Source organism: Rhyacophila brunnea, unplaced genomic scaffold (assembly GCF_057557595.1).
Source record: "Rhyacophila brunnea isolate RB1 unplaced genomic scaffold, BYU_Rbru_1.0 scaffold_1, whole genome shotgun sequence".
NCBI lineage: Eukaryota > Metazoa > Arthropoda > Insecta > Trichoptera > Rhyacophilidae > Rhyacophila > Rhyacophila brunnea.
The window spans coordinates 59,203,951-59,229,414 of NW_028232751.1; the positions used below are offsets into that span (position 1 = coordinate 59,203,951).

Below are 25,464 nucleotides of genomic sequence, written 5' to 3' on the forward strand. Positions count from 1 at the left end.
AATAATATTGCATTACTTTTATTTTAGTGACCTAAGAAGATGAGCATTCAACAGGTTCTCAAATGGTTCATTTCAAATGTTTTCTGTCATTTGTACTGTCCGAACAAATAAATTTACGAACCGACAAAACGGAAGATTACTTCCGCTTTAACGTCATAATAATATATCACGAGATAATATAACGGCATCATGCAAAATAAACTACTGCGCGTAAAACATGTTGAGAATATTTTGTTTCATGAAAAATAAAAAATATTTATTATTATTATATTGAAAAATCGTTGAATAAAAAAAATATTAAATCAATCTACGTTACTTACTAATATTTTAAAACCTAACTAAAAGTAACTAAAAGTAAAACTAACCTAATATATAAGTAATTAATTTATATATTGAGTAAACATTTGAGATAAACTCCACTAAAACTGAGTGCTGTAATCTTTTTTCAGAGTGTTCGAAGTAGTTTTATGTTATTTAAATATAACAGAACTGTGAAAAAGTTTCAAAAAAATTAACTGAAATATATTAAATTATACAAGTGGCCGTCTGACAGTGAATTCTAAATTCAGCTTTAATTAATTGAATATTCGAATGGATTCAAATTATGGTATTTGTTTAGATGTAAATATTCTGGACAAGTTAGTGATAAATTAGTGATATACATAAAAACATACTATTAAGGTACTATACTTATCAATTAGCACCAGGAGTAACATTGTTCCAAGAAGGGTGAGTTAAAAATATGATAATTTTCATATAAACATTTTTGCTTTTCGTATAATTATGTATCTACGAAAGAAATTTTCATATGAGATTTTTTTAAATAAATAAGATTTTTTCAAGAACATTACCTTCTATAAAACACATGCATATTATATACATTCACTGTAACTAATTGGCAACTGATATCTCAGATCTAATATTATAATGGAAACGATTTTCTAACTTAATTAAATTTATTAAACGTGACACAGTTTGTATAAAAAACTGTGAAATTAAATTATATAAAATATAAATATGCAAATTAAATTTGAGATGAAATAATTATCTCCCGTGTAATATAAGAACTTGTCAACATTGTTTGTATTAGTAATTATGAATGAAATAGGCAAGCTACGTTTCGATATTAATCATAATATAATATTATATATATATAATATATATATATATATATAAATACAATATATAATAAAATATATTGTATTTTTATAAAGAATTACATTGTCGAGTTTTATTGAAAACAATGTATGGCATACGTATCTTTAATGAGCAAAACGAAATTCAATGGTAAATTTTCATATTTTCTTACGACATGTTTTATGTATGTATTATTGTGTTAACTTGATACTCATCATATTTTTTTGTAATATTGCACCCTTATGCTTTCGTGGATATTTTGAAAAAAAAGTTAATCGGTACATGTTATTATTATATGATTTTATTTAATTACCACTTTACAATACAAGCATAATAAGAGTATATCGCATTGTTATGGTTTTTAACCAATGTGTATCATTTTACATGTTTTAATTAATTTTAAGTAGTAATACATAATGCTTTTATAATAACAAATATCGCATTTAAGAAATATGTGTAAAATTGTTTTTTAATTTGATATCTGACTGGCTTTATGGTGGATGGCACTAATGAAACATTCATTTCTATAAATGATGTCCAATTGCCAAAACAGATGTCCATAATTCAATATTGTGGTAAATTAAGTTTTTGTATTTCAAACGTAACTGGTTGGTTTAATTGTTTATTTGTTTTTCTCTATCGAATTTTACATTCAGATGAGAAGAATATGCTCATTTCTATTAGCGGATATTTTTATTAGCACCTTTGCAATAAATATATGAAAAACAGTCGAATATATAAACATTTATTTATAACTTTGACAAATAAAACAATAGGTGACTGTAATAATAATTAAATAGATTTTTTCGTGTGCTTTTGGCTCGGTTTAGAAGTTATAGATCAATATATATTGTGAAAGAATAATATATTTATTCGATTTTGACTATCTTATGTGTAACTTATCGAATCTTGTTATTATATGCTTCAAAATATGTACGATCTTCATTCAATAATACAAGTAAATTATAATACTGTTCCTTATTTACCATTTTATGCCCTAATTTCCATTACCATGCAAATTTGTTATTAGATTGTTGGTTAACGTAGAGCACAATTTTCAATAATTCGAGCGTAGTGATAATTTCATCAATTTTATTGGCTACATCGAAGGTTTTTTCTTTTTTATATTCTTAACTGCAATAACTATGAAATAAGTAAGAAATAGTTTACAGATTCTGTATAAGTATACTTAAAATATATGACATTGTTTTTCGTAAGCGATCAATATAAATATGTGACCCTACTTGCTATGACACCTTCACAAGCTATGCTCTGTTTTGGAGGGCGAAATGGTTATTTTAATTTAATTTTTAATATCATTACTTTGTAAACAATTCGGTACAGACATCTTAATGATGCATTTTACAGGGAAAGATTTCTTTAATAATTTAACTTTGCATTTTTGTGTAACGTTTGAGTGAATAATAAATACTTGGCGAACGGTACGCGCAACGATAAAATGTTTATTAGTTTTTCTACAGAGTTTTTTCTTTCATTTTCTCCGCTGTCTTTTGTTTGCTGCATAAATAACTAGAGCTTTGAAAAAAATATATGAAAAAGAGCGGTTAGGTATTATTTTAAGCAAGCGTTAAACGAAATATTCAAAACAGGATTTAAGTAATTTATTATTTTAATATCTTCAAGAACGATTATACACATTTTATGATACCTCTTAAAAAATCCCCACTCCGTAATTTTATTGTAATTGTATTGTAAGTAAGGATTTCCCAAATATGTTGAAAAAAACCTTCATATTATAACAAACTGGAACTCCTTTCAGCAATTTTGATACTTAAACCATATAAAAGTCTATCTTCAATAATTTATAACATCTTTGGATAGTGGACATAATTTATTAGAGTAGTAAAAACAGTTGTTGGAGAATTAATTAATTTATCATTCTTGCTCGATTTACCTGTCCAAAATACAGTGTTACTTCACCATCCTTATCTCAGCATCTTGATCAGCACTATTGGATGAAGCTTACTTCGTGTTGTATTTACTATTTTGTATTTAACACAAAGGTACCTACTTCCGCTAATATTGATTATTTCATCGATATAATGGGCTCTTGGCCTACTATTTTTTTTTTTAATACTTATCGAGTACTTAGATGATATTATGATCTGTTCAGTGATGTAGGCTGCCAATCTGTACATATACCTAAGTATTAACGCCTTTTCTTGTACGTGCCGAACATAGTAAAATCACGCATAATTTTGTAAAAAGTAATATTTTTCTTATGAAAGGAAGCTATTTTATAGTTAGAATCTACAGTATTTCAAGTTTTAAATATTCATAGATACGGTAAATTAAAATACGTCTTATTTGATTCTGTACAGAAGAGAAGTTCATTTTAATGTCCAATACAATAAATTAATTTATTTATCAAAAACATTTTTTTTACAAAGTACAGTATGTAATTGTAAGTATAAAATTGTTTTTTCACTATTACATAATAAATACTATTTATTTTATTTGTATGTATTTTTCATTTGAAGAGTTTGAATGTTATTCTCCGTGTAAACTATGAAAATAAATAAATGTATTTTTTTTTCGACCATGTCCGATCCTAATTGGATCATATGGGCCTCCACAGGGTAGAGGTGTGTATTAACAGATTTAGTTTTTTTACGAGAAATGGATGTCAGCCACTTGCTCAACCTATTAAGTCCATACCCTGACTCACACACAAATTTAAAAACAATATGTGTACTTGCCAGACCCAGGATTCGAACCTGAGACCCACGGCGTGATAGTCCAACGCTTAAGCCGCGCGGCCACCGTGGATGTCAATAGTAATTGTTACTATTACAGTGTTTTAATGATCAGTTACATGATCAATAGTTAAACCTATGTAATTGACATAACAAAAGGCTCAACATACTACTAATCATAAATTGGTCGAATTACATAATATATTGAATAATATTATACTTTGCTGTATTTTTTTTGATTTATAAAACATTTTTAACCAGCAATATTACATACTTGAATAAATAAAATACATACAGACTGAAAGAGAGTTCTGATTTCTTAATTATATGCCAGAATATTTAAAAATAATATTGGTTCAGATATACTAAATACAGAATATATAAACTAAAATTCATATCGTGTTTAAAGCATTTCTATAATATATTATTATCTTTATTATTGTACCTATCTCCCTACCCGAAACAAATGTTTCAGGATTGACTTTCCGGGCACGTCCTGAATATTTTGTATGTTCCGCATTCACATAAATAACACGGATTGGTTCATAGCTATCGACTTTAACGTCGCAGGGTAATATTTAACAATGGGAAATATTTTATGTTGACCTTTTTGGCAGATCAAATCAATTTAAAATGAGACCATTGGTACTTAACGTTTTTTTAAAGGTAGCCTTTAATAGATAGCTTATATTAATCATTTTATTTACTCAGATAAAATATATTTTGAAAGTAGGTACAACTTGTTTCATCTAACGTAATTAGCCCATTCGCTGCGAACCTTTTAATTAATATTTAATTACCACATTTAAATAACATGATAATTATATCTAATGGCCACCTGATGGGCAACGCATCAGTTGTCCATAAATTTCAATACAATTTGAAATTGTGACGATGCATAATAATTAGTAATAAACATACATAATTTTGAAAACACTTATAACACCTATAAAAAATAATTATTCGTAGGATGTTTATCACATTCTAAAATGCCTAATTCTTGTCAAATTTAGGATCACAGAGATTATCAATACAATTTTTTATTGTAAATATTTCACTATAATTATGTCAACATAAATTTTACTAATGTTTTTATAAATGCGTTTAAAAATTATTAAATCTAAAAAATCTTAACACCTCTGCACATGGATGTACTGAAATATGACTATATTCTAAAACATTCGATCGAGACGTTTAAAAGAAAACTATTTTATATAATAAAAATACTTTATGCAGTCATCAAAATGTTTAAAATAAATATAATGGATAATAATGCTTCAAAATTAAATAAATAGATTATCTACAACGTTTAAGGAATGTTCAGGCTAATGCTTTGAAAATACCATAAAATCTCCATTTTGACCTATGTTGGGCATGTGGACCCCTAATCGAGGAATATGAGTGCACGAATAATAATAATACTTATACTTAATCAGTTTTATTTTGGATCCCCGTCTTAAATGTCGCGTATAATATTATAATGCAGAGGGTCTATAGTATTCATACAGTGCCGATCTTAATGATGCATGTCATTAAATTTGGTACGAGAATATGCTGAGCTGAGAAAACTGAGTACCGCACCACTTTCCGCGAAATTTATTCCAGAGCGGTTGTCAAGTGGTCGGTTTCTAGACGAGTAACTAACCACTTGGCGGGAAGACGAAATTAAAAAAGAAAATTTTAAATTTCGAACAAACGTCAACAAGTTATACAAACATTTAACTCTTTCAATGTCTGTTAAAGACAGAAGACTGCGTTAATGCATATTAGTTATCCTTGGATAACCAAGCTAATGTACGGACATGGACAGTTTTAAGCACATAATAATATAAAATGTTTCTAAATTACCATAAGTATGTTACTTAAACATTTTCTATGCTGAAAATGTAAAGTTTTTTAATCCAATGGCACGCCGTTAGACAATGATAAACGAAGTATGAAAAACTTATAAAAGTTATTTTCACACTTCATAAACAAATAAGAATTGAATTTTGAATTCATTTAAAAATCGATTTATTTATTAATAGATATTATTATTATTACTGCCAAAAGTAGTACTTAAGTCGATAATTTGGGTAGTTAGAGTTAATAATGGATTATGTCTCTATATTTATATATACATAAATATACTAGAAAAAAACAAGGTCATCCGATGTATTAGAGAACATAAAGCACAATTAAATTAGCATTATGCGTGATTTTAGAGGACATGTCAAACTTCAAATTGCAATTAACCCATAACATGATTTCGAGACTTACCAACTTTTGGCAGTAATCAATGATATTATATTCATTATATCTGTAAAGCTGCATGGTTTTTGCAAAGAACAGTCGTATGAAGTATATATAGTATATACCTACTCTATTTATGCTACAACTATACGGAGAAGAATAATTATTATACTTCTATTAATAGTACAGATGTATGATATAATAGCTGATATTAGTATTTCATTGCCAGAATGTAACATATTAATACTATCGACCGAAGGTGCTTGATGGAATTTGAATTTAAATTCTAATCGATTTAAGTTTTGTACTATACCATTTAAGTATTTTTTTTGCGACCCGGGTTTCGCCTTTCGGCATCTTCAGGCACCGTGTACACTCACCAAAAGCAACACACACAAAAACCTATTAACTACATACAGCAATATAAAATAATACCAATTACATATTGTGACTATAAACGTATCCTCGAAATACTTTCTCCTGATAAAGTGACGCGTGAAGTGCGTTGTTTCAAAAGTCTCTAAAACGATGTAGGTAGTGCTGAGAAAAATGAGAAAAAATCAAATCTATTAAATCTGTGAACTTTATGTATTTATTTTTTAATTCGTTACATTCTAAAGAGTATTTTGGCTTTCCATTTTAGGGGTATTTGAAAAGCACACCCAACCATTTTAGCCGGTTTTGAAATATACCATAATTTTTGATCATGCAAATTGACGGTTTTTGGAATTTTTGAAAGTTCAATTTTTGGCCATCATATAGGTATTAAAAATATCCATCTAAATATATATCTAACTCCAAAATTTTCAAAAACTGTTTTAGGGGTTTTGAAACTAGGCGCTTCAAATGTTGGCATTATCAAATAAATAAAAACTCTGTAGTAATAATACTATAAAATTATGGTATTTTCGTCAAAAGTGTATCATTCCCCAATTGGGTATCTAAGAAAATATCAACAGTAAACGCAGCAAAAAAACGCCGCATGTCTTGGCTTAAAAATCTCCGTGACTGATATGAGTAAAGCTCCAACGACCAGTTCTTTGTGGCAGAAGATACAGCAGAAATTACCTTGATGGTGGTAGTTGTAGAAGAAGAATTATATTGAAAAACAACACTTGTGTTTCCCTTTGTTTTTCTTTTAACCATTTTATTTTTATTATTTTATTTTTATAATTCTAGACATTTTGTGCGCGGACGCCTTATAGTTTAAAATCTGTTGAGTTTTTTAAAAATAGAATTCGGAAAAAATTCATATTTTTTATATGTTTTGGCACACCTTCCTTATGGTTATATAATAAAGGCACCTTTAAAATGCCTACGCATTTATAAAAATGTTATTTTATTTACTTTTGAGATAATCTTATACCAGATACCTACAATCTGTACACTACGATACGTATGTGCCAGACCAAGAATTCAAATCTGGAACCCACATCATAATAACGGACACGTACACCGCTCGGCCATCGTGGGTTTGATTGACTGTACAAATTCACCAAAAAAATCATCATAATCCGGGTTAAGCTTAGCTGCTAAACATAAATGACTTGCTTTGATAAGACAGTAGGTCAACCTCCGTGTCGATGGTTATGTAATAATATTTAATAAATTAATTTGAAATAGCACAAAAACATAGCGACGTGTTGTTTTTTTTTTAATATTTGTTCAGAATCGGACACAATCATAACAATCACAATATAGGCGCTATGGTCTACCAATTAGACTATAATGAATCATTAATCACACTAACATTTACATAACAAAACTGAGGTGGCATTATGAATTTCGTTTATATTAGCGATAATGTTTTCTAATGATTTGCTGCGTTCCATTTTTTAAATTAATCTATTTTATACAATGAATATCACATAAGGCTTAAGAATGTCGTTTTCTTTATTGCCCATAAATAATTTGACCTCAGAAATACATAAATATTTGTACCGAACGGTATTTGAATCCACGGTGATTATATTTTTTCTGTAGATGCTATCACATGATAGTAATGTTAAATGCATATGTAATAATTCACATGTATACTAACAAAGTAAAGCTACAATCACAGAACACATTGTAAGACTACTTAAATACTTATGCATCTATTTTATGGTTTCAATATTGAGACCCAATTCACATTCAAATTTCAAGATAACGAAAGTTATGATAATGAAAAATTAATGGTACATTAAACGAGATTATATGAGCCATCAGATGTGTAAATACTGGATAAGATTCAGATGTGTATTTATAGCATAATATCTATACTTTGTAGCAAATCTTAATTTTCAGATATTATTAATAATTATCAATGGTTACTCACATTCTGAACTGTTAGTAAAAAAGGGTACTTGGCGATGTGGTGGATTGTTTTTTTTGCTATTTTAATAAAAAAAAATAGTTTCGTAACTCAAATTCAAATAGTGTCAGCGAAAAATAATTAATACAGTATTTTGATTATTACCATTTGAACACTGTTTAATTAATCTATTGTTATTTTGTATATTCTAATAGTAGTTTAATATAAGCCATCTAAGTAATTAAAACATTTTTTTAACAATGTAAAATGTCCTTATACTTACTGCCATAACTCAGAAATATAAAAATAATATCTCCATTTTTTTATTTTAAAGAAAAATGATAAATTTAGTTGAAAAGATATCATGTTTTTCCATAAAAATAAGTAGAGGAGAAGTGGCATGAAGGAGACAGTTTTTTTTCTATAAGCTGTAAAAAGTTTACGTGAAAATGTTCCAAATATTATGTTTTATGCTATATTGAACATATCATTATGTACGTTACAGTGGCAAAGTTTTCATACTATGCGATTATTTAAATCCCACCTTCTTAAGGGCCCATGTGCCCCACGTAAGTCAAAATGGAGATTTTATTGTATTTTCAGAACATAATCCTGGACTTTCCTTAAAAGTTGTAGATAATCTATTCCTATAATTTTTAAGCTTTATTATCCTTTATATTTATTTTAAACATTTGATGACTGCATAAAGTATTTTATTACATAAAATAGTATTCTTTTAAACATCTCGATCGAATGTTTTAGAATATAGTCATATTTCAGTACATTTATGTGCAGTGGGTGTTCAGATTTTTTAGATTTATTAATTTTTAAACACATTTAAAATACTATTAGTAAAATTTATGTTAACATTATTTAGTGAAATATTTATGATAAAAAAATATATTTTAACAAGAATTAGGCATTGTATTTTTCAAAAAATTGGCACGATTGACACATTTGAAGATAATTCTAAAGATACCGATTAAAAGCTATGTCATTGACCATTCAGATGTGATAAAACATCCTACAAATAATGATTTTTTTTATAATAATTATTGACCTAAGAATAAGGTAGTATTTTTTTGAAATATGAATATATTCTAAAACATTAGATCGAGAGGTTTAAAAGAATACTATTTTATGTAATAAAAATACTTTATGCAGTCATCAAATGCTTAAAATAAATATAAAGGATAATGAGGCTTCAAAATTAAATAAATAGATTATCTACACGTTTAAGGAATGTCCAGGATTATGTTCTGAAAATACCATAAAACTCTATTTTGACCTGGCGTATGTGGGCCGTTAATAAAAGGGATTTTAATAACCTCAAGACATTTATATAATAATATACCTAATACACAAGCAATATTAACAATATATTATTATTATTCACTTACACATAGATATTGTACTATATCCAAGTCCATTGAATCTTCTACTGGCAGACGCAAATAAATGCTCGGTGAAATTAAAAGTTTTTATGTAAGTATTTTAATACGATTTGTCCTTGAGATTTTTTCACGGTCTGTTTCATTATTCATACTATACATACTTCCAAAGACCGCACCTACCTTATCACATAAATATGATTATCTTATTATGCGAGCCGTTTTCTCACTCATTAAGGTATATTGGCTAAGAATCTCAACTATTCAGGCCATAGATTTATTAGCGTAAGTTCGATTCCTGGCTGGACAATACTTTTTTTTAAATATATATTTTAGTGCATTTTTTTAGTGAAATAATATAATATTACTAATATGTTTAAATAAGTAAAATATAATATTTTAAAATACTGAATATAAAATAACGAATAAGATTGTAGTAAAAAAATGTGAATTTGATCCAATTGTGGAATTTCATCTCGCAATCTATGAATGTAGATTCAAATATTCTATTATAATACAGTCGAACTCGGTTATTACGATCACGGAAATAGTGATATATCTGATGTAATGAGGAAACATTCATTGACATTTTGGTTTATGATTTTCTCCATACATTTATGCACTTTTATAACGATCTATTTCTCGGGTATACCAAGCAAAACTGTTAATGTGTCGATCGTTTAAAAACAACATTTTCGACCCTAAGCAAGAAAATCCGACCGGGCAGTTAACCAGACCGATATCGCCGTAATCGACATCATTGAAAAAGTATCCACGCATATGGTTGAAATTGCATATAAATATCCAAGGTTTGTGAAGTCAGTAGGTACCTACCAGCGCACGCGGGTCAGCACTTCATTACAATAAACAACTTCTTTTCTAGTTAATGAATGATATGCTTGTTACGGGGGTTTTTACGATGGTTTTCAGATTTTTTTTATTCGATGCTTAACTCATTCGCTGCAGACTAGATAATGATTTTTTAATTACCACCTTTAAAATGCACGTTAATTACATCGATCGGCCGCCTGGTCATTACGCGCCAGGTGCGTCTTCAGCGTCCAAAGTATTAAATAGAACGTGGCGGGAAATATGTTATATTACGAGTAATGCTTATACCGAGCAAATTCAGTCGATCCCATTTTCCTTATTTTCCTACCAAGTTCGACTGTATTTTACTATTATCGTTCAAAACCCTCCTTATAGAGAAAAAATCGAGAAGCGTTGACAGTCTGTTTTTTTGTTTCTTCTAAATAATGTCCTTCTATAGAACTGATTTTTAAAAATATATTAGTAAAAAATATGAAACCAGTGGCTAATAGAGAAAAGCGAATTAAAATGTCCAGACTTGTCTTGTATTTGGAAAGAATATTTGAAACTTCAAGCGGCTCAGCTACATTGCTTTATATTAGGACATTATTTTACTGGGAAGCATCAATATATAAAGTCAATATTATGTATAATCTGCTGTAGGTCACTTTTTAAAATAAGTAAAGGACTAAAATGAAGAAGATAAGCTAGGAACATAGTTTTTCCGTCAAATATTTACATGTTTGAACGTGAAAGAGGATTCAAATAATAAAACAGTTTTGTACAAACAAATATAAGCATTTAATTACCATCAACCTGAAACTATCCAGTGCTGGATGAAGGCCTCTTCAAGCTGAATCCACTTCTCTCGGTCATGTGCGTTGGGTTGCGACGTACTTTCGCAGAACTTTTCATTTTATCGATTTAGCGGCCTCTAATTCTACTTTGGGGACGTTTCCTACCTATTGGGTACCACTGGATAACTAGATTTTTCCAACGATTATCCCTTCTTCGATCTATGTATCAAGCCCATTCCCATTTGAGGTTTTTAGCAAACTCTATTACATCGCAAACCCTTGTATGTTTCCTTTTCCACTCATTCCTCTCTTTGTCACGTTGTGCTACTCTAAGTTTCTGAATCTCTCTTTTACTTAGGGACATTTTACCATATCCAATTAATATTGTGTATAGTGCAGTTATTATTTTCATAACATATGCATGTAATTTTGACTTTACTTGTCCTCCTTCAAATAATAAAAACATTAATTAACATAAGTATATATTATCAATATTTATAATGGTATAAATAAATGATTATTTGAAAATATTACGTAGGTACCATATTTAAATAGGTATGTACTGTATAAAATAACACATTTAGAACTAGAAATATTTCCATTTTTTTTAGAATTATTAATAACCATATCCTTGTTTTTTCGTACAAGGTGGTTGACAGTAATTTTAAACCATTACAAACATCCAGGCTTTGGAAAAATAAATATTATGCCCTCACAGGAAATCGAACCTAAAAATCACGGTTGGACACCACCAGAGCCACCAATTGCTTAATATTATAAATAAAATTTGTAATCGGAACCTAAATTATTTGATTTATTCTGGAATTTGTATAATATTATATACCTACTAACTCATAAATCGACCAGCTTGACCATTCCTATAAATAATAATGTACATATTAGGTTTATTAATTCCAATACCGACTATCTTTGTATTATTCTAATTGAACAATGTAGGGTCGGCGGTAGCTAGATCGGTAAAACAAAAATATTATTACCTTTTAAGTTTTCAATATATATATTATATCTATATCTTTAAGGGCCCACATGCTCCACGTAGGTCAAAATGGAGGTTTTATGGTATTTTCAAATCATAATCCTGGACATTGCTTACCGAACCGATTTTTTTTCCGGTTCGGTACATGTTCAAACACGCGCGTTAACATGATATTTTTGATATTGATATTGGTATTGATACTTTATTTATCGTTGTTTGTCAATTTATGGCTACGGCCGTATGTTGTTGCTTAACCACTGGGAAATGCCAATAGAAATGGCGTATTTCAAAAAAATACTACCTTATTCTTGGGTAAATAATTATTATAAAACAATCATTATTCGTAGGATGTTTTATCACATTTAAATGGTCAAAGACATATCTTATAATCAGTATCATTAAAATTATCCTCAAATGTGTTAATCGGGCACATTTTTTGAATAATAAAATGCCTAATTCTTGTCAAATTTGGGATCACAGAGATTATAAATATAATTTTTTATCGTAAATATCTCACTATATAATGTTAACAACAATTTTACTAATGAGTTTATAAATGCGTTTAAAAATAATAAATCTAAAAAATCTTAACACCACCGCACATGGATGTACTGAAATATGACTATATTCTAAAACATTAGATCGAGAGGTTTAGAAGAATACTTACATATCAAATGTTTAAAATAAATATAAAAGATAATAAGGCTTCAAAATTATATAAATAGATTATCTAGAACGTTTAAGAAATATCCAGGCATATGCTATGAAAATACCATGAAACGTCCATTTTGACCTACGTGGCGCGCGTGGGCCGTTAAAGACTTATTTTTTGGGTACCACTAGATAATGAGTATTGTCCAAAAATCATCTACTGTTCGAGTGATGTGTCTAGCATATATACTTTGACGTCGTTACACGATGAAAAAAATAGATGAATACCTATCTACATAAGATTATTATAGATGAAAAATCGAAATATACAAATGATTTTTTGACTTTATCAAAGATATTCTAAATGTTTAAAAAAATAATTATAAAAAACGCAAATGATATATTAATTACTTTTTGTTTTGCGATATATCTGAGCTTTCCAAAAATCCACATCCTTCTAAATGCCAGATTCGATCTAATAATAATTAATACTTCTTGCCTATCAAAGTTTTTGATAGTAGCATAGCAATCTATTCATAAAAGGGTTATCAGTTCCAGATTAATGGCGATAAACTTTGTAACAGAATAATGGCTTCGTTACATTAATCTTTACGTTACAGTTTCCCCCAACAATGGCCTCTTTGTGACATTTCTTTTTGAGCGAATCCACTGCGACGTAAACTCTTTATGATTTCCATTGTTACGACAAAATTATCTATAAAACTGAACATAACTGATATCAATCAGGTAGCGAGACTGCCACATTATTGTTTAATTAATAATAATATCCCTTAAACTACCGTATTAATGGATTACTAATAGCAATTTAAGATTTTTCATAATAATTATAAATGCCACGTCATCATAATAATATCGCATATCTCTTATCTCTTACGAAAGAACAAATCTGCAGCATGTATATTGTTCTTGTATCAACGCTGCAGAGTTCATTACGACGATAGTATCCATTTTTGTAATACAATTTCATTTTTTTTTATTTTTAGCATATTGTGGACATTACAAATTATGGTACTGTTCGGTTAATACTTTGGACGCGGAAGACGCACACGGTGCGTAATGACCAGGCGGCCAATCGATGTAATTAACGTGCATTTTAAAGGGGGCAATTAAAATCTCATTATCTATTCAGCAGCGAAAGCGTTAAAGCGGATACAGCGGAAAACGCATTTTGAAAATAGCCGATAAACTGGATTATTTGTTAGGTTAACCTAACCAAACCTAACCTAACCTAACCTAACCTAACCTAACCTAACCTAACCTAACCAAATCTAACCCAACCTAACCTAACCTAAACTAACCCAAACTTATAAATAATCCAGTTTATCGGCTATTTTCAAAATTCGTTTTCCGCTGTATCCGCTTTAACCGAACAGTACCCAAATTATAAGTTTAAGACGTTCACAACATGACATGAAACATTATTATAAAGAAGAATAAGAATAATATAAGCGATAAAAATGAAAATATAGAAAGAGAACATAATGTAAACATACAAAAGCAGTGACAATACTGACAATAAAATTATACATCTATAGAAATTCAAAGAAGTACACCGAGTTTGTAAAGGAGGCCCTATTTTAAGAATTTATAAAATAACGTCCACCTAAACTCATACTCTCACAAGTGGAATATATCAACACCCGTAGCAATTTGATTAAACATGGTTATCGAATAATTCAACGTTTTCGAATTTTAATAAAAAAAACTTAAATGATAACACACAAAATCGGTTCTATGTAGTAGTGACTATTGATCACTAAAGGATTAACATATAATTATTATTATGTAGAAGCCGTGTTTCAATTTTTCCTGATTTTTTACTAATAAAAAAGTAGTACATAGTGTAAAGTTGTGTAATACTGAAACCTTCTGTTGAATTTCTCAATCATACCCTGTGAAAATACCTTTCAATTAAATCGCATATAAGGCGCAATTACGCACATAAGTGACCTTAACTATTTAGTGTCTAATAACGCTACTAAATAGTAGTAGATTTAAGATGCTCAAGTGGAAGATGTGAAAATAGTTGAGTAGTAGCTATTTCATACACGGAATTCAGGAACATATTATGCTATAATTATATTTCGTTTAAATTTCAATTTAGAATAATTTTATCTAATGTTCGAAGTACAACACTATATTTTGTCTAAATTTGTGTACTATTAAGTTGGTTACTTTGACATTTTGTCAGATGCATCATTCAATACTGCCACTGTTCAGTGGTGATGTTACTTATTTATCTATGTAAGTACGACTAATTACCCGGCTCGCACTTAGGTCAATTTATCGGTTATCTCGGACTCTGGCCCTAATCTCTATAATATTAATATAAATAAAATATTTATATAAATATAAATAAAAAGGATTTCAAGTTATACACATTTATATTTTTTTATAAAAATCGATGTTTTTTAAAATAGATATAAAAAATATTAACACTATGAATTAGTCAAATATCTCTTAAGTGATGCTTAGAAAACTTAATAAACTAAATTTTAATAATAAATATGACCATAAAATATATGTAATAATAGGGTGCGGTCCGATACAGCAAATTCACATTTTATCACATTTTTTACAATTGTAAGTTTGTCTTTGACTTGAAATAAAAAATATTTTTCATTTTAATGTTTTCAGATATATATTTATTCATTAATATAGTTGGAATTGTAAATTATCAAAAAATGTCTCAAATTGCAAGCTTCGTATTTTTCCGCTAGGTGTCTCTTTAAAAAAGGCTCAGTGAAGACTTCGCCTTAAGTAATTTTATTTGTACAAAAATACCAAAATAAACATATTATTAATAAAATTAGGCACATTAATATATTTTGTATGACTGTAAAACATATAAAATTTACTGTTGATAATTTATTATGAAAATATATCGTATTTTTAATCGTATCGGATTAAGATTGACATATAATTTTATCATAAAAATTCATTTATGAAATAATATCATAATTAAATTTTTGTATTTTTTTCACGATCACAATTAGAGTAAATTTATATAAAGACATTGACTGAGTTTAAAATTGTTCAATGGTACCGCATTCATAGCAATCGTGGAGATTTTTACGCGAAAATTTTCTGCGTCTTCTTCCGTTGACCATCTTCCAGATCTTTCCTTGGATGCTTGTAAATGCTATAGGCAATACGAATACCGATACTATATTAGTCCTTTTGTCATAAGATTCTGGCTAATTACCTGGAGACTCTAAGTTCAATTCGCAGCTAGGTATCAATACATACATATTTGTGATTTTACCTAAATCTATGTGTTTCTGCAATTTTTTATATGCTATGCTACGTGTTATATTTTAATGCCAAAATTTAAAAAAAATCTGAGAATGCCAATATTACTCACTCTGTCAATGTAAAGAATTTTAAGTAGACATTATCATTATTTAGTCACTAAATTTACTCACACAGTATAATAACATTTTTTTATCATTCATTTAGTGGTTTATTTTTTCGACATTAATATTAAATTTCTTCAGCTGCTTTCTTTTTAAATGTTGATGAAATAATAATAAATTGCTCGGCCTTACAGAAACATCTTACTAGCCGAAAAATTATATAAATCTTGAGACAACTTATTGATACTTAATTTAGGTACTGTTTAATGTATTTTGATTAAACGATACGGTATAGTCATAGTTATAAATGCTAAGTTTTATCTTGCTGTGCTCTACTTCGCTCAATAACTTCATAAAAAATCGATTATTGTGCACCTATTTCTTAAATATATTTTACATCTAAACCAGTGGTAGGCAACTTATTACCCGCGAGTAATTGAATTACCCACTACAATATTTTGAGTTACCCGCCAAGAAAATATGATAATAGTTTAAAATTCACAGCTTCAGGGTAAAAACTTATATGTTTTCCTAAACGCGCCAATAGAAGTATAACTTCAAAATAAAATCTTCTATACCTGCATAGGTTGTATGAGTGCCTAGACATTTTCCAGTGTCTTTATAAGAATGTAGACTAAAGTAAATAGTATCATGACACCTACTTTTGTATTTTATAAACCATCATCTACTACCTACACTCTACAGGGATTTTATAAGAACCTCATACATTCGCCTAGTATGAAAATATCATTATTCATTATTTAAATTTAGTAAGAATGCGAAAATTCTAAAAGAAATTACCATGATAACTATTAAACAATAATTAAAAACGAATTGTCTTTAATTCATTATAAAGCAATATAACTACATAAGTTTATGAGTGCCTAATACATTTTTTCCAGTGCAACGATAATATTTGAAAAATAGAACATTATGGTAATTTTATATTTTTTCACAAACAATCTATCTTATCTATGAGCTTTATATTATGTGAGCCTAATACATTTTTTTAAATATGGAATATCAATATTATTTTTAGCGTTGTAATAAATAGGTGAAAATTGTAGAAGACATTGTCATTTCTACATAAACAATCTACTTGCAGGATCTTATGGGTGCCTAATAATTTTTTTTCAAAATATACGATATGAAAATTATTTTAAGCTAGGTGAAAATTCTAGAAGACATTGGCATTTTTTCATAAACTATCTACCTGCAGGGTTCTATGCGAACCTGATACATTTTTTTAAAAGTATGCAATATGAATATTATTTTAAGCTAGGTAAAAATTCTAGAAGACAATGACATTTTTTCAAAAACAATTTACCTGCAGGGTTCTATGACAGCCTAATATTTTTTTTTCAAATAGGCAAAACAAAAAAAGATGAAAATTGTAGAAGGCATTGTCATTTTTTCATACACAATCTACCTGCAGGATCTTATGACAGCCTAATACATTTTTTTCAAAATATGCGATATGAATATTATTTTAAGCTAGGTGAAAATTCTAGAAGTCAATGACATTTTTTCAAAAACAATCTACCTGCAGGGTTCTATGCGAGCCTGATACATTTTTTTTCAAAATATGCGATATGAATATTATTTTAAGCGTAGTAATAAATAGGTGAAAATTGTAGAAGGCATTGCCATTTTTCATAAATAATCTACCTGCAGGATCTTATGGGAGCCTTATATTTTTTTTTCAAAATATGCGATATGCTCCATTGTTTCAGGACTATTAAATATTTCAATAATGTGGTTGTGCGTTACAATTTGATGTGATACCTATATGATGATTGATATACTTAAATTTATGATAACTCCCGTGTATAATTTAGGAAACACTACATAAGAGCACCACACTACCCTTAACCTCAGCGATAGGTAAGATAGCCCACTTCAGGATGTGGGACCCATGATAGAATCCATTTGTCAATGAACGATGATGAATTTGGACTGACTACTATTGAAATTTATTGTGCCGTTTTGTGTAGCACATTCATCGCATGAAAAACAAATAAATTTAAAAATGAATATAGGTATAATATAAGTAGTAAAACATAAGTAGTAAAAATGTTTATTTTTATATATTTTTTTCATTTTTGTATTAGTATATTGTTACTATTTAAAAAGGTGTCTATTATTTAATGAAATAAAGGAGGAGGCGCCAAGATTAGATTTTTTTAAAAAGGGAGCGTAGTAACATAAAGTTTGGAAACCACTGGTTAACAGTAATTTGTTAGAAATAACTAATCTGTCCACAGTAAAACTAAGGCGGCAAATAAATACATGTTTAAAACCGTAAATTCAATTTTCGACAGGTAGTTAAGACCATTTTCACATTGATTTTTTAAAAATCAGCTTTTCTGTTTATTCTGCTTTCACCGAAGATTCATTCTATTTTAAATAGTTCATAGTTGATTCCATTTAGGCACTGAAGCACTGCATTAAATCATTTTTTACCGGTACCTATCTATTTAGCTTGTTTTCATAATATTATTTTCTTTCATTTGAGCACACACAAAAAAACGTTCGTTAACGGATTCCAGCTTAATATTAAGTACATGTTAATTTTTCGTTATGTTTATCATTTTGATTAATTAAGTTTTATTTTATATTATAAAAATATAATATCTGTATTTGATTTCATAAATAAATACCCACGCGCAACTTAAGCGTCGGACTATTATAGCTATAATAGCGTCGTGGAACCCAAGTTCGAATCCTGGGTCTGGCAAGTACACTTATTGTTTTTCAATTTGTGTATGAGTCAGAGTATATATCTAATAGGTTGAGCAAGTGGCTGACATCCATTTCTTGTTGTAGAGGCCCACATGATCCTGTTAGAATCGGAAATGGTCGAAAAAAATTAAAAAATTACGTACATTTATATAATTTAAAATAATATCGTGGGTCACGAATTTGAATCCGGGGTCTGGCATAATTTTACATGCTATTTTTCAAAATGTTTTTGAATCCAGAGTATGGATATAATAATTATGTTGAAAAAGTGACTAACATCCATTTCCCATAAAACAAAAACCTGTACAGAAATCACTCCGTGAGGCTGCCCAAATCCTCATAGGATTGTAGAGCAGTGGCTCTTACATGAAATTTAACTGTGGCCACATAATTGACATTGACAGTTCTATAGAAACGTCCGGTGGCCGCACCAAATTTCATTTTTGTTGTAATTGAAAAAAATTAAGCTAAATTTTATATACGAATAAATAAATATCCAGATGTTTTCCTAAACATAAAAAAAACAAACAAAAAAGACTCACTGTAAAATTGAACGTTTTTAGATAAACTCTTACTGAAGATAATCACATGATTACAACATGAATAAGCGTAGGTTATCGTCCGAAGAGTCCAACAAAAACAAATTTGCAAATAGTATTACCTCATGTTTGGTGAACAAATGCGTGAAATTATATACCGGCAGAAATTTTGTAAAGTCAGAAACGGACTATTTCACACATGACCTCATCACAAGAACACATTATGGAACATTTGAGAGTGGAAAGAAATTTAAGACAAGTCCATTATTCCATATTCAACCAATTTCATAATTTTATATACCTATAATTTTTTTGAAATATCCTGTAAAGCGCTGGTGGCCGCAGGAAAATACTCTGGTGGCCACACGCGGCCACCAGGTCTGAACATGAGAACCCTTGTTGTAGAATCAATAAAAAATGAAATCCTTTTTATGTATGTAGCTGTAGTATAGTAGCGATCAAATATCTATTGTTTAATGTATCAAATTATTCTGCAATAATATATTCCAAGCGAATCAATTTCCAGTAAACAAATCTTAGCTAGATCAGCAAGTTGATTGGCGATATTAGATACGGTATAATATTACATCATATCACAGCACATTATATCATTACGGTGTATTAGCCGAATAATCATTTTTCATGGTATCATATTTTCTTACGACGGTAATAATAAATAATATTTCACAAGCTACTCGATTTAAAACGCTGACTCTATAATTAGTCCAATATGATTATGTACCAGAATTTAATGTTAATGTATTACTTTTTATTGTATAAATAACGAAGAATAATTTATCTAAATGTCACTCGAATCCATGTACCTACTCGTAACTATCTCAGTAGATTATATGTACTATCATTGTATAATATACTATTGTACCGATACGCTGCTAATAAATCTCACCCTGCTACATCGTAGACTTCATTATCATCATTCTCAACCAACACATCGAACACCACCGTAGTGACCCAACATGTATAATATCGATTCTAGTTTTGCTATGCTGTCAATTTTGAAGTTCGATTTGTATTTTTTTTTGCCATGTGCCTATGGTAGGTTAAGAATTCACTCTAAAATAATATGTATTATACAAATAATTATTCTAAATAAATTAGCAATTTTGGTATTATTACAATATCATGACTACTAGTACGAAAATGAGTAATAATTGTCTTGTTTAAATTTTGTAGGAAGTTTTTGGAATAATGGGCTCGGTGTGATAAACTGTCACAATTATGACGTCCTTCACAATAAATAATTAATTCTGGAAAAGGTAAAAACCATTTAGACACAGTAATGCCTGGTAGAGTATATTTTCAACAAAAAATGCTTTTGTTTTATGTTTGATCGCCAAAAAAGCTGAGGGTGTGAGAGTCTCATAATAAAATAAGGGAGACGCAGGGACAGACAGGCAGACAGACATTTTTGCGATCATATAACGAGCTGAAGATTCACGTCACGCTTATTTTAGAGTTCTCCCAGTAGGCGCGAATCCCCTTCGTCACTATACCCGTGCACTATCCAGTGATTACTAACCAGCCATACCCAATCATAGGTCAAGTAATTCCCACGTTACTGCTGCAAGATTAAACATATTATACAGTCGAACTCGGTTATTACGATCACGGAAATAGCGAGATCTCGGATGTAATGAGGAAACATTCGTTTACATTTTAGTTAATGATTTTCTCCATACATTTATTCACTTTTATAACCAGGGTATACCAAGCAAAACTGTTAATGTGTCGATCGTATAAAAACAACATTTTCGACCCTAAGCAAGAAAATCCGACCGGGCAGATAACTAGACCGATGCCGCCGGAATCGGATTACGTTTATGACACTAGTTAAGTGTCTTAGTACCTAAATTGTGCTTTCGCCGATAACATTGAAAAAGTTTCCACGCATATGGCTGAAATAGCATGTACAAATTCAAGCTTTTTGAAGTCAGTAGGTAACTAGAAACGTCGGCGGCTCAGCACTTTATTACAATAAACAACTTCTTTTGTAGTTTATGAATGCCATGCTTGTTTCGGTGATTTGACGATGGTTTTCAGATTTTTTATGTTCCATGCTTAAATAGAACGTGGCGCGAAAAATGTTATATAACGATGTAACGAGTAATGCTTATAATGAGCGAATTCAGTCGGTCCCATCTTCCTCATAATAACCAAGTTCGACTGTAGATAGATTTGCATATCGTGGAGGTCTCTTTATAGATAAGAATTGGATTTCAGCATCAAACAACTGTGAAAATAATCAAAATTTACTCAAACCTAAAAATAAATTCGATTTTTTTTTGTTTTGAACTGTTTATTTTATATGGTATTTTGGTCAGTTTGATATTTATATCAAACGTAAATAAGCTCTCTCAGCTACTCCCTACAAATTAAATACATATTATTAAATTTCGCCCAGTAATATCATGAGATATTTTACAGGTATAATAATATGTTATTTTGAACAATTTTAAGTAGACTAAAAATACTACAAACTTATAAATCATGTTTCATCATTCATTACCGATTAGTAGTGTGTAATGAAAAGCTCTTGTCTATTTATATACCATTAAAAACGTATTAACGATGAATCATCTAATCATTCTTTGACATTTTAAATATATATTAATCTAAAATTATTGCAATAAATGTTTTTTTTTATATTAAATGAATAATACCTAAGATTGAGGAATGTACCTAGCATTCCTTACTAAAAATACGTAACTCATTAATATTCTTTTTCTTTTATTTTAGCTATGTCCGATCCTAATAGGATCATAATTTATGGACCTCCACATAGTATAAGTTTGTATTAACAGTTTTTTTTTTTTTTACGAAAAATGGATGTTAGCCACTTACTCAACCTATTAGGTTCATACTCTGAGTACGAACATAACTGAAAAATTGTTAGGATTAATACTTACGATCAGGAAAAGTAAAAAAGTTTGTAATATTATTACTATCGACTGAAGGTACTTAATGAAATTTGAATTTAAATTCTAATGGATGTAAGTTTTGTACTGTTCCATTTGAGTCGTTTTTTGTGATCCGGGTTTAGCTTATTGTTGTTTTTACTTAGGTTTTTTATTGTACCATTAATTTGTTATATAAGTTAGAATTAATAATTGTATTTTTGTTGAGTGCACAGTCATAGTGCCTGAAGATGCCAAAAATCGAAACCTGGGTCGTAAAAATGACTCAAATGGATAAGTATAAAACTTAAATCCATACGAATTTAAAACAGTTTGTAGTGGTTAACTTTGCGTATCACAAAATAATTGCGATAATACACATTATTTAATAATAACTTAAACTAACACAATATATTAAATGTATGACAGATGAGTGAATAATAAGTGTATTGTGGCTATATAGTATATTATTATTCCAACAAAAATCAATATGTGTATTTGCCAGACCCAGGATTCTAACTTGGAGCCCACGACATTATAAGCCGACGCTTACCCGCTCGACCATCGTGGGCCTTATCGTCGCTAATATTTCTACAAACACTTTGTCAGTTTTGAGTTGTTTGATGTAATTAATTCAGAGTTTGAATACGTACATATTCCACTAACACGTATCTCAAAACATACTATACAACATAATATATTTAAGCAATAACAAAAACTCGTATGACAATAAAAGACTTTTATAAATATTATAAACTGTATCTTGAGTTACGTGTTTGTAAGTATACAGAATTGAGAATACTGTACTCCGACAGATGATTGTACTGAAGCTCTTTCTCGTAAATCAAGATACGTGTTTACTGCAGTAATATTCACAGTAAAGTTTCAACGCATTCTCGTATCTCCGACAATATGACTGATCAGTTGAAAGTATAGTGCGATAAATTGGAGAAACATAAAATTTTTTTCATGAAAATATATGTAACTATACTAAATGGATATTTCATAGAAAAAAATTTATTTCTAAATTAAAAACTGAGAGAATAAAGTTATTATTTGCCTCTCCTGAAAAGTTGCGTTTTTTGAGAGACGTGTTTGTAGAAAATTAAAGACGATATGGCCATAAGAAAAAATATTGGAACCGAATGGAACTCGATCTGCATCCATTGGATTTATTTTTCAAATTAAGTCACTTGTACTACACCTAATAAGGTACAAAATACTTACATGTGTCAAAAGTGTTATATTAATTTCAGTTAATACGTGTAGTCGATTTTTTTAGAGATATGTTGCAAATTATGTATACCCAATAACTATAAAGCTATAAAGATTATACAATGAGTTTTTCAACAAAATATATTTATAAGTGATTGTTAATTGCTTATAGTTGTGTATCACTGCTATGTATTCTGGCAGTATCATTCGGCTAAATAGTAAATCTCTAAGGACTTAGCTGTTCGTGAGAGTTAAATAAAAGTGGATACATGTATGGCCACTAAGTTTCGCGGTAATCTATATACTTAGAATGTTTTACTGAATAAGAATTTACATAAGGAGATAATTAAATATTGTACATACATGCTTAAATACCCACCCAAGGAATATATTCACATATTATTAGTAATTATCGTGGTTGTACATCTAATATGAAATTGTAGTCTAATGTATAAATAAATTAATGGTGTATTATCGTTCATATATTTAGAAAGTGTATTATTATATCATTTATTATAATATACACTATAATGTATATAAAAATCTTTCTTTTAAACCATTGCATAACTATCTGGAAACTCCACCCTAAGACGTGCAAAATTCATAATTTTGAAACTTGCGTCACGTAAAATATTCCGTAATGTACAACTATAAAATTAGTAGGTACCTAATCCCATCGTCATTTTTTATCACTGCTAACGATTAATATCTCTGTAAATTCATAATTATTAATGAAATCATCCAAATGCTCACAATGAGTTCTAAAACGTTTCAATATACCTTCTTCATGATTTTTAACATTTTCTTAAAGAGAGTGACACTATTTTCATTTGCTTTATTTATCTATCATTTTGTCATAATTTGACGTAAAATAATGTTTTATTAATAATTGTAACTCAGCAGAAAGCCCGTTCACATTGCATGCTTCAAAATTTGTTAACGTAAAATTGTAATATAAAAACTCTATGAATGGTTTGACAGAAGCATAAAGGACAGAGCACTTTGTTGCGCAAATTTTAAAATTGTACTTATTATATTTATGCATGTCAGACGTTTAATCGACGTAGCATTTTAAGAATAAAAAGGCTCTCGTAAACGACATTACTCATAGACATCTGGATCTGCTAATATAACAATATATTTAGTAAATTGACACAAAATAGATATATACGATTGAAAATTGTTCGATCTACCTACATTGGAATACCGCATTCATGACGTTTTATTTTTATTGAAGTTATACTTCTTTTGGCGCATTTGGGAAAACACATCAGTTTATTTTTGGCGTGTGACGAAATTGCGCGCGCCGATGCAATACATAATTTATTATTATGATTATATTCATTTCGGTCTCAGGGGTGCATGCGCATGCGCATAGTATCATTTAGTTAGTCGTTCAATACAACCAAGTAAATAGCACGTGTTGTAAACATAACAAATATTGTGTTATAATAAATATATATGTTTATAAACAAATTTCTGGAGACTAACATTCTACACTGTTAATTTATATTCATACAACTTTATTTATATTAGAGTTTATATTTATTTTTCATTGTAAAACTTGTGTATCAAGATTTGAGGCTGTATTTATGTAAGTATTATTTATGAGTAAAATTTTATATCAATAAATAAATAAATTTTGTGAATG

At 29.0% G+C, this 25,464-nt stretch overlaps 1 long non-coding RNA gene across 1 annotated transcript in view; it reads left to right on the forward strand.

Moving 5' to 3' along the window:
• Positions 1 to 519: 519 nt before the first annotated feature.
• The window catches only part of LOC147080009 (uncharacterized), a 178,541-nt gene continuing 153,596 nt past the window's right edge, over positions 520 to 25,464 (forward strand). The window contains exon 1 of the long non-coding RNA XR_015072283.1: positions 520 to 729. This is a non-coding gene — a long non-coding RNA (uncharacterized LOC147080009). The remainder of the gene's footprint in view (positions 730 to 25,464) is intronic.